The sequence below is a fragment of the Mytilus trossulus genome, chromosome 13 (assembly GCF_036588685.1).
Source record: "Mytilus trossulus isolate FHL-02 chromosome 13, PNRI_Mtr1.1.1.hap1, whole genome shotgun sequence".
NCBI lineage: Eukaryota > Metazoa > Mollusca > Bivalvia > Mytilida > Mytilidae > Mytilus > Mytilus trossulus.
In genome coordinates, this window is record NC_086385.1 from 3,922,931 (window position 1) to 3,932,731 (window position 9,801).

Genomic DNA, 9,801 nt, shown 5'->3' on the forward strand with positions numbered 1-9,801 from the left:
ATAGACCATGGTACTGTTAATAAAAGCTTGATTCCGATTTATAAAAGTATCTAATCAATATTTATGTCAATTACAATACTTGAATTTAGTTGATTTCCTGTTGAATTGTGTTTTTATCAAAAGTGGAAAAATGGAAAAGTGGGATATAGTTCTATGAGATAAAGTTCTTTTATTAACAAACGTTACAAAAAATAGAATAATATAGAGTTATCCTTCTTTTTATAAATTTAGAGTAAACGCATTTTGGGTTAGTTTCAATCTCCTTTTCGAATATACCTCTCTGAATTCAGCCATAGAACATGTAGAACACGTGTTTAGTTCAATCAGAACAAAATTATAATAATAAAAGTCCCCACAGAGTAAGTTTATTACCCTGCCTGATAATTTGTGAATTATGCATATAGAAGTATGCACACAGAGTGCAAGGTATGTTTTTTGGTGCTTTCAACCCGTAAATAAGGCTTATATTTTTTGGTTAATGCAAACTAAATTCATCACTTGTTCCAGGTAATACACACTTTGAAAACCTATATATATATCATCTGTTGTAGGGTTGTCACTGACTCAGACGTACTTATGAATATAATTATTTTCTGTGACTGTATCTTACATTAATTTGTAGGATCCTTTACTATAGATAATTTAGCTGATCTGTAACAATAACATCTTCATGCCTAATATATCATGTACTGTAGTACGCCGCTAGATTAAAACTGACGTGGAAAGGTAACATATGGCCACCGAAAGCTCTTTTTTGAGAGCCCAGGTGGTCGTGTGGTCTAGCGGGACGGCTGCAGTGCAGGCGATTTGGTGTCACGATATCACAGTAGCATGGGTTCGAATCCCGGCGAGGGAAGAACCAAACATTTGCGAAAGCAAATTTACAGATCTAACATTGTTGGGTTGATGTTTAGACGAGTTGTATATATATATATATATATATACGAGTCTAAATTGAAAACTACGTTCAAACCTACGATTGCGTTGGATAAAAACCGCAATTTTATATACGTGTGCATGTCAAACAAATTTCGTTGTAGAAGGGTCTAAAACAGCACAAACAACATTTTCCAAAAGACCAAAAAAGTGAAAAGTATATTTTAACAAAACGCATTTGACTAACAGGTCGAACAACTGATGTTCTTTAACCCTGCTGACTGCCATTGACGATTGCCAAATAAAATTGATCACAAGATGTAACAAAATGGATCTGAATATAAATTTGATACGTCACAGAGAAAAAAAAACTGTTAACTTGTGGCTACGATGTTGTGCCACAAACATTCGGTGTCAATATTTCTTTAGTACACCAGATCTAGATTTCGACAGCATATGTCTCTTCAGTGATGTTAGGGATCGAAACGGTATTTGGAAGGCCATATAATTTACTCTCAATTTAAGATTGACTCTTGAATTTTAAGAGACAATATAGGATGAACGGATCATATAAACCGGAGGGAAAATATGATACATGCCCAAACAAAAATATAAACGAGTCTAAATTGAAAACTACGTTCAAACCTATGATTGCGTTGGATAAAAACCGCAATTTTTATACGTGTGCATGTTAAACAAATTTCGTTGTAGAATTAAGGGTCTAAAAACAGCACAAACAACATTTTCCAAAAGACCAAAAAAGTGAAAAAGTATATTTTAACAAAACGCATTTGACTAACAGGTTGAACAACTGATGTTCTTTAACCCTGCTGACTGCCATTGACAATTGACAAATAAAATTGATCACAAGATGTAACAAAATGGATCTGAATATAAATTTAATACGTCACAGAGAAAAAAAAACTGTTAACTTGTGGCTACGATGTTGTGCCACAAACATTCGGTGTCAATATTTCTTTAGTACACCAGATCTAGATTTCGACAATATATGTCTCTTCAGTGATGTTAGGGTTCGAAACATAATAGATACTTACCTTCGACGACATTATCTTTGATAACATGTTATATTAGGCACACTAGGAAATGTTGGTTATGTATTTTTACATATGAGGAATGCTTATGCTAGTTTGTATTCAGGGTTTAGGCATGCATATATAGGTATGCAACATATTTATAAGCAGGGGGTTTATTGGACACTATGCAAGTGTTCAACTAGGATTTAGATGTGTTAGCTTTTGATTTATTGATTGATTTAGGTCTGTGTTTTCATAAACATATATTTGAACTCTAAAGTAGATATAAAGTCTTGTGAAAATGGGAAATAAGAACATTCTCAAATATTCGTTTTCTGATTATAAAGTTCACTATAAATGTGTGGTCCAATCAATTCAAAACCTCTAATATTTTTTTACGAACCATAGAGAAGTCACGTTTTAAGCGGACTCACATGCACATGTAGCCTCTGGCAAACATCTTTAAATAAATAAAGAATTAAAGTTGAGTGTCTTGATATAATTTTTGGTTAAGAAAGTTGACCACGAGAATGAGGTCCCATTTACTTAAGACATTTTGAATTTTTATTATTTAATTGTGTGATTAATACTTTTTCTGACTCAAATTTTACGGGTCAGTGAACATGGGAACATGTTAGTGCGAGGGGGAATGTTTTCCTAGGATAAAATAATCTTAACCTCAGTGTAAGATTCTATACTTTAATCTTTGTTTTTTTTTCAATTAACAATCAACCAGTGTAAAATAATACGCCAATATCGTTTCAATATGTCAGTGTACATTTTCAAAACGCTCAGATTGCTCTAACTTCACATTCATATTGTTTGATTGTTTTTAAGTGTCTTTGTTTTAAACTCAGTTATTTGAAAGGTACAGTCACATCAGTACACCTGTTTCGTATTGACATTCAATGTTGTTATGCAAAAATGATAATGTTCTCAGTATTGGATCAAACTGGTGGATATGTACTCAAATGGACTTCCCGATGTAATTCATGTAGATGCATTTTTCGTTAATAAATATTGGAACTAACTGTTATTGAAAATGTTCTTCTTCTTCTTAAATGTGTAAATACATCACAGCAATAGATTCTTACAATCAGTCGCGTTAACATATACTTACACAGATTATGAAAGACAGATACTTAATAACTTCATAAGTACTATGTAACTAACTTTATAACAAAGAAGAGGTTGTATGATAATCAATAAAACAACTCTCTAGAAGAGACCAAATGACACAAGTAATGTAAGTATACAATGACAAGTTTATATGGAAACATTAAAAAGACGTGCAAACAGCCAAGCAGTAGACAAACACAATGTTTTATAATATATTTTCTAAAGACAGTTTGTCTGCTTCATCTGTAGGCTGTTCAGTGTAAATTTGGTGATTTTCCTCCAGGTAGAGACACCAACTGCGCCGCAAGGTCTTGAAAAAGAATATAAAGGTCATACCACAGTTGTGTTAGCCAATAAATATTAAACTGTAGCATGTGTAGTAGAACCTACTAACATGGATATACCTGTCCTAAGTCAGGAACTTGATGTGCAATAGTTGTCATGTGTTTATATGGTTCATAATTGTTGCTCGGTTATCTTTTTTTTTAAGATCCGTCATAGCGTGCTGTTCGGTGTAAACAAAGGCTACGTGTTGAAGACCTTACGGTGACCTTTTATTAATTGTCTTTTAAAAATTGTGACTTGACTGGAGGGTTGTGTCATTGGCACGCATACCACATCGTCTTATATTTAGCATAACTACCTTTATTTATGATAAAAACAAATGAAAAAAAGTTGTCAACCCGTTTTGGAGTTATATTTTTTTTTATATATATTTATGTGTAATGTCGTGTCATTGTTTTAAATACTAGGTGATCTACGTTAAAAGTGTGATAGCAGAATTAATTACAAGATGTATTTACCCTGAATATTGTATATATATAAAAATTGAAAACATCACGTTAGTTATTGTGTACATAATGTTTATCTCTGAGTAATTGACCTTGATCGTTTTGCCAATCTTACGCATTTATTGGCTGACAACATGAACATTAAAGTATTATAGTATTAGGAAGATGTGGTATGATTGCCAATGAGCTAAATCTCCATCAAAGACCGAATAACGTAGAAGTAAACGAAATATAGATCCCCATACGGCATGCAACCATTGGACACGTTTCAGTAGGCCGGAGGGTCCATAATTATTGACATAATCACTATTTTTCGATCTCATTGCTGTCCATCTTTATTTTTTTAATTTTCTGTTATTGACAGCTGGGACATTGTTTTTCTAAACATCAGAGGGTACAAGTTACCAGTATTTGGAGGTACGTCATATCAGATAAATATGCAATATATGGCATCCTTTTTATATATCATTCCTACAATTTTGTGATTTTCGTGCTAATTATGACGGACAATTTACTTTAAATAAACATGGAGCTATATTCCATATCCATGTACAATTATCTATCTCGATTAACCAGGTTTCTACCTTCGATGAGTTTTAGTCTGAACTTAAGTTTCACTTTGTATTTTCACACTTCCTTTACATCTCTTTAGTTTATCATAAAAGTCCTTCGAAGTGAATTGGTCGAGTTTATACACCAATTAATTCCTTTAAAAAGTTGTTTAATCCTTTAATATCTTTTCTTAAATAAGAAAATGTGTTTGTAAAAAAATTACTTGAAATTGTTAATGGTGAAACAAAGAATACAATGATTAGCTGTAAAGTATTTCAAACATTTGAAATATATACCAATGTGAAATTATTTGCAAGCACAGTAGCACTTTTATGATCTGTTGATCACACCGTGCTTTTATCTTGAGAACTATAGCATTGGCAATACTTTTAAAAGTCCCAATCAAGGAGCCTGTTATTCAGTGGGGGCCGTTTGTTGCTTTATATCATATTTGCATTTCTTGCATTATTTTGCACAAATACAGGCCCTTAGTTTTCTCGTTTGAGTTGCTTAAAATGTCGTTTTAGAGCCTTTGGAACCTAAGTATAAATTGTGGGTTTAACTCATTGTTGAAGGACATACAGCGATCTTTAGCTGTGAGTTTCTTTTGCAGCTTATCCTTTGTGGAAAGTTGTCTCATTGGAAACCGTACTACATCTTGTTCTTTCAATATAATGTTTTCCTGTCTCTATTGTAAATCATTTGTTGGACAATCTTCGTATATCTTTGACCCTTCTCAGATTAAGGTTTTGGTTGAATGAAGTTTACCATAAAGTTGTAAAATCAATTTTAAACGTAGAATGCATGTTCATTATTTAGTATAAGGTGACCTTTTAAAATTTATCGGATTGATCCAATACCAATGGTTGCATTACAATTTACTAATAGATGAGGCAGATACATCAACTACACATAATGCCTGCAACGTCACAAGTGTAACAAATGACATATCTGTAATTGAACAACTACAGCTCAAGCATTACCTGTCATCAAACAAGTACAATCAATATCTTTCCTGAAATGTTGAAATATGAAATCAGCACAAGATTGGTGTAATTCATTATATCATATGTACACCAAGCACCGTCATTAACTTTCCAGGAATTCAAACCATAAGAAGACTAATCTGGATTGAAAACAAGTACATACATGTATGTCTAGCCAGTTACTTCTATGATTAGAAACCAGTACTACCATTGATTTACCTGTAACAAAACCAGTACATACATGCATGTCTAGCCAGTGAGTTCTATGATAAGAAACCAGTACAACCATTGATTTACCTGTAACAAAACCAGTATATACATTTATGTCTAGTTAGTGAGTTCTATGATTAGAAACCAGTACTACTATTTATTTACCTGTAACAAAACCAGTACATACATGTATGTCTAGCCAGTGAGTTCTATGATTAGAAACCAGTACTACCATTTATTTACCTGTAACAAAACCAGTACATTCATGTATGTCTAGCCAGTGAGTTCTATGATTAGAAACCAGTAATACCATTGATTTACCTGTAACAAAACCAGTACAGACATGTATGTCTAGTCCGTGAGTTCTATGATTAGAAACCAGTACTATCATCGATTTACCTGTAACAAAACCAGTACATACATGGATGTCTAGTCAGTGAGTTCTATGATTTAAAACTAGTACTACCATTTATTTACCTGTAACAAAACCAGTACATACATGTATGTCTAGCCAGTGTATTCTATGATTTGAAACCAGTACAACCACTGATTTACTTGTAACAAAACCAGTACATACATGCATGTCTAGCCAGTGAGTTCTATGATTAGAAACCAGTTCTACCATTGATTTACCTGTAACAAAACCAGTACAGACATGTATGTCTAGCCAGTGAGTTCTATGATTTGAAACCAGTACAACCATTGATTTACCTGTAACAAAACCAGTACATACATGCATGTCTAGCCAGTGCGTTCTATGATAAGAAACCAGTACTATGATTGATTTACCTGTAACAAAACCAGTTTATACATGCATGTCTAGCCAGTGAATTCTATGATTTGAAACCAGTACTACCATTGATTTACCTGTAACAAAACCAGTATATACATGTATGTCTAGCCAGTTAATTCTATGATTTGAAACCAGTACTACCATTGATTTAACTGTAACAAAACCAGTACATACATGGATGTCTAGTCAGTGAGTTCTATGATTTAAAACTAGTACTACCATTTATTTACCTGTAACAAAACCAGTACATACATGTATGTCTAGCCAGTGTATTCTATGATTTGAAACCAGTACAACCACTGATTTACTTGTAACAAAACCAGTACATACATGCATGTCTAGCCAGTGAGTTCTATGATTAGAAACCAGTTCTACCATTGATTTACCTGTAACAAAACCAGTACAGACATGTATGTCTAGCCAGTGAGTTCTATGATTTGAAACCAGTACAACCATTGATTTACCTGTAACAAAACCAGTACATACATGCATGTCTAGCCAGTGCGTTCTATGATAAGAAACCAGTACTATGATTGATTTACCTGTAACAAAACCAGTTTATACATGCATGTCTAGCCAGTGAATTCTATGATTTGAAACCAGTACTACCATTGATTTACCTGTAACAAAACCAGTATATACATGTATGTCTAGCCAGTTAATTCTATGATTTGAAACCAGTACTACCATTGATTTAACTGTAACAAAACCAGTACATACATGGATGTCTAGTCAGTGAGTTCTATGATTTAAAACTAGTACTACCATTTATTTACCTGTAACAAAACCAGTACATACATGTATGTCTAGCCAGTGTATTCTATGATTTGAAACCAGTACAACCACTGATTTACTTGTAACAAAACCAGTACATACATGCATGTCTAGCCAGTGAGTTCTATGATTAGAAACCAGTTCTACCATTGATTTACCTGTAACAAAACCAGTACAGACATGTATGTCTAGCCAGTGAGTTCTATGATTTGAAACCAGTACAACCATTGATTTACCTGTAACAAAACCAGTACATACATGCATGTCTAGCCAGTGCGTTCTATGATAAGAAACCAGTACTATGATTGATTTACCTGTAACAAAACCAGTTTATACATGCATGTCTAGCCAGTGAATTCTATGATTTGAAACCAGTACTACCATTGATTTACCTGTAACAAAACCAGTATATACATGTATGTCTAGCCAGTTAATTCTATGATTTGAAACCAGTACTACCATTGATTTAACTGTAACAAAACCAGTACATATACATGTATATCTAGCCAGTGAGTTCTATGATTATAAACCAGTACAACCAATGACGTAATTTGATTAGCAACTGGTCAAACCATTGGCTTAGAAACAAAAACAATCAGTGACTTAGCTGGATTAAAAAAGCAGTAAAACTATTGACTTAACTGGATAAGAAAGCAGTACAACTAATTCGGAGGGCAAATATTCACTAGTATGTGTTAGCATCTTGTAGTATCACATGCTCGTAGAAAATTTGTGGTAAACAAGTGCCCTTCAATATATGGTTGTTCTAAAACTCTATAGTTCTTTTACAATGTTTAGTATGCATAATGTATTCTATTAATCGGCAATATGGATAGGTGCTTTCATAACATATGAAATGAATCATGTACAAAAAGTAAAATGACGATTACACTGTACAACAAGCAGCCTTAACAAAAATATAGGAAAGTTATCGTTCAACTAACACTTTGATTCCTTACAGACATTGCCGACAAATTCCTAGTAACTGTATAACAAAACAACTATTATCTGGCTTCAAAATCTGAAAATCGATATAACTGCACAACTCATCATTTTAAATTCCCGTATCAAAAGTGAATAACTGAAATTTATGAATCGACATTTATAAATAGAACTAGATGTATTATTTTTCAAGTAATGTTTTTTTATTTATTTTCTCTGTTCTCACATTACTTTGGTCATTTATTTCTTTCAGTTCATTCTTTCGAAAGCCAGTCTCAAATTTGGACCAATTTATACTGTCTTCAGACGGTTGCTAATTTATCTTATAAAGAATATTATAATGTTACGAAAAAGATGTGTTTGCGCGATGAAGGAACAAACAAATTACATCGTTTTCGAGATCACTGAATAAAAGAAGGATTAATATTTTTTTTATACAATTTTATCAAGGGGAACTGATTTAACCAAAATTTTATCGTAAAAAAGATATTTCACCAAGCTTGAAAGAGATATTTCAAAGTGTACATATCACAACAAACTATCGTTTAAAATTATGAAATTGAACTGTGTCGAGCGGAGGGATATCTTATATCATCATTTATCGATTCATTATTTGTAAATACAACACATATAATTTTCCACCAGGTTTAAAGACTGAGCAAATTAGATTTACTGAATTGTGTTATTGTGTGTGAATAGTTCCTTGTAGACACATTACATTTAATAGCGTCACGAGGAAGAATAGTTGATTTTTTCTAAAAGAATGTCTTGGTTATATTTCTGAAGAAAAAAAAGATAATCGCAGACATCTGTAAGTTATTCTAACATTAAACTGCTTTAATTTACTTCAACGTATTTATTTGTACTTCATCGTATATATCCTATTTATCGCTATTTTGTGCATTATTCCTTTGATCTTTTTTTGTGATAATTTTCATATCATGCTACTCGCTTGAGATGGAAAAATTATCGCTAGAAACTAAGGACGCCACGTGCGTTGTTAACGAAATTGACATTGAAATTGACAACGTCGTCATAGGTAAAATAGCGATAAACAGATTATCATTGGTCATCTCAACTCGATTGCTTTTCTCACTTTCGCTGTTCCAGCTCAAGCGAGAAAATCATTCTCGTTGAGATAATCAACGATAATCTATAAATCTATATATGTATCACTTTCATGTATAGTCTTTATCTGTATGAATCACTATCATATATATCATATATCTGTATGAATCACTATCATATATATCCTATATCTGTATGAATCACTATCATATATATCCTATATCTGTATGAATCACTATCGTGTATATCCTATATCTATGTATGAATGACTATCGTGTATATCCTTTATATATGTATGAATCACTATCATGTATATCCTATATCTGTATGAATCACTATCGTGTATATCCTATGTCTATGTATGAATGACTATCGTGTATATCCTTTATCTATGTATGAATCACTATCATGTATATCCTATATCTATGTATGAATGACTATCATGTATATCCTATATCTATGTATGAATGATTATCGTGTATATCCTTTATATGTATGAATCACTATCATGTATATCCTATATCTATGTATGAATCACTATCATGTATATCCTATATATATGTATGAATGATTATCGTGTATATCCTTTATATGTATGAATCACTATCATGTATATCCTATATCTATGTATGAATCACTACCGTGAATATCCTATA